Here is a 2,906-nt window from a genome sequence, read left to right on the forward strand (position 1 = left end):
ATAACCTTGTTATAGACAAAAAAATTACAATCCTGGAATGGTTTACAGAACTAAGCCATAATCGCCAAGCTTTTGCATCATGGGAAAGTGAATTTAAATCCCCTGGAAGTAAAAGTTCATCAACTGAGCCTTTTTTCGTCAAGGTTTGATTGGGATTGCATAAAGGAACTGCGAAAAATTTGACAATGTTTACTACATCTAAACATCACTTTTCTCATAGTTAGTACCAAGTCATTGGCCGAGAAATTAACAGATGAAGAAAGGGTTTCCATTGTACAAGCAAAAGAATCTAGGAGTTTTCTAGTATTTTTTCTAGAAATTATCTGTACTTTGAAATATATCCCCAAAATATCCTATTTTGAAATTAGTTTCCCAATTTGTTAAAGTAACACCAAATAGGTCTCTGTTAATGTTTAGTCTAGATCTCATGGAATTGGTTGACATTGAGAAATGAGATCTAGTCAAAGCAGATAGGTGCATAATGGAAATAGTAAACGGATGTTAGAGAATTTTAGGAACAAATTTAACTCGGGAGATCTCTTTTGCATAACTTAAAAACATTGGTGGCCTAGTTTCAAATCATGATACTCTTGGTATCTGTTTCAAAATACATATAATTTTGGAAATGAATATAAAAAAAGACCCCAAGAATCTAATAAATTTAGTCAAGAAGCAGAAACTGTGGCTTTGATAGGATAATTACTGTTAATGGTAGAAGTCGTTAGCTCAAGGAATGAGAATAGTTATTCTTCGTTGTTAACTCACATACGAAACATGTAGGGAAGAAAACGGTTCATAGATCTAAGATTTGCTGTGTGACAACCTGTGATACCCCGACACGGCAATTTTGATGCCGTACTCGGTCGGGTGCGGTTTGGGTACGTTTCCGCACCCAAACGGAAGGGACACGGGAGCAACTCATTTCCCACGTGTGAGAGGACTTTTGGAGCTGTTACATTTGAGGAAAATGGGTTTAGTTGAGATATGCAAGGAAGAAGAAGACTCTCTCTCTCTCTCTTATTTTCTTAGTTTTAAATTTGTTAGTGGAACATGACATCATCATGCACATGGGTGCTTGACTATTTGCTTTTGTCTTTTCTTTAAATTTAATGGTAATGATAAGAATGGGAGACATGTGTTCTCATATATATATATATATATATATATATTTTAGGAACAAATTTAACTCGGGAGATCTCTTTTGCATAACTTAAAAACATTGGTGGCCTAGTTTCAAATCATGATACTCTTGGTATCTGTTTCAAAATACATATAATTTTGGAAATGAATATAAAAAAAGACCCCAAGAATCTAATAAATTTAGTCAAGAAGCAGAAACTGTGGCTTTGATAGGATAATTACTGTTAATGGTAGAAGTCGTTAGCTCAAGGAATGAGAATAGTTATTCTTCGTTGTTAACTCACATACGAAACATGTAGGGAAGAAAACGGTTCATAGATCTAAGATTTGCTGTGTGACAACCTGTGATACCCCGACACGGCAATTTTGATGCCGTACTCGGTCGGGTGCGGTTTGGGTACGTTTCCGCACCCAAACGGAAGGGACACGGGAGCAACTCATTTCCCACGTGTGAGAGGACTTTTGGAGCTGTTACATTTGAGGAAAATGGGTTTAGTTGAGATATGCAAGGAAGAAGAAGACTCTCTCTCTCTCTCTTATTTTCTTAGTTTTAAATTTGTTAGTGGAACATGACATCATCATGCACATGGGTGCTTGACTATTTGCTTTTGTCTTTTCTTTATATATATATATATATATATATATATATATATATATATATATATGAGCTGTGTCCTCGTACCTTACTTTTTACAAATTTTCCGTGTTCCGTACCCGTGTCCGTAACCGTGCCTATGCAACCTAGGTGACAACCATCAAGTTTTTAAAATATTAACAACGAAGAGATTGTTTGTTATACTGTTCTATATATGTTTGCTATTATTTGAATATTTATGGATCACCTCGTTTCTATCAGTCTAATGCAGCTAACATATTGTCTTCAGACATGAGTTTTCCTATTTCTCGTTGGCCTAAGTAACATCGGTATTTTTGCTCCACAGGTAGATGATGATGATTCAAATATCAGCAATGATGCTTACTTTGTTACAGAAGAAATGTCGGGGGAAAAACTTGCTATGAAGAGGTTTTTGTAAGCTGTATGATCATAAATTTCTTCAATAATGTTTTCTTCACTTCCCTTGAGAGATTAGTTTGAGATCCTTCATGTGTTTTGTAAAATAGTACTTATAGCTTGCAACCTTCGATTTTTTTGTCGGACTGTTGGTACCCTTGACATTCATGTAATTTCAAAAACGGACTGGAAAAATATTTATTTTGCTATACTTTATGAAGTTCAGTAGTGTTTGAATACAAGATTCATACTGCGTATATTATTCATATATTCATTATACACTATCGATATTTTAGAGTGATTGAGAGTGAAAACTCCTAATCGCTAGGCTTAATTGCACAAAATACCCTATAGATTCAACTAAGTTGCACTTGTATACCCCACTTCTTTTTGTTTGCACTTATGTACCCTAAAGTTGTTAAGTTAAAACTTTCACTTACATCAGCACTTAGATACCTTAAAGTTTTCAAAACTTGCACTTAAATGCCTTAAAAGTTTTTAAAATCGGCATTTAAATATCTTGTAGTTTTTTAAAACTCACACTTAAATACCATCAAGTTTGCACAACTGGGCGTATTTAAGTGCGAGTTTTAAAAACTTTAGGGTATATAAGTGTCGCCAAAACAAGTGAAAGACATACATCCACAATTGTTCTTGACTCTTTGTCTTCTTAAATAACATGCAACTTTCTAAACTACAGTTGCAGTTGCAACTGCAAGCAATCAGTAGCAATGACTTGTGACTAAGCAGAAAT

At 34.5% G+C, this 2,906-nt stretch overlaps 1 protein-coding gene across 1 annotated transcript in view; it reads left to right on the forward strand.

Annotated features, from left to right (window-relative positions):
- LOC109837841 (LYR motif-containing protein At3g19508) overlaps window positions 1-2,372 on the forward strand; it is a 4,459-nt gene extending 2,087 nt beyond the window's left edge. The window contains exon 3 of the mRNA XM_020406210.1: window positions 2,082-2,372. The gene's annotated coding sequence lies outside the window, so the exon portion shown is untranslated. The remainder of the gene's footprint in view (window positions 1-2,081) is intronic.

The sequence above is a fragment of the Asparagus officinalis genome, chromosome 1, assembly GCF_001876935.1.
Source record: "Asparagus officinalis chromosome 1, Aspof.V1, whole genome shotgun sequence".
Taxonomy (NCBI): domain Eukaryota; kingdom Viridiplantae; phylum Streptophyta; class Magnoliopsida; order Asparagales; family Asparagaceae; genus Asparagus; species Asparagus officinalis.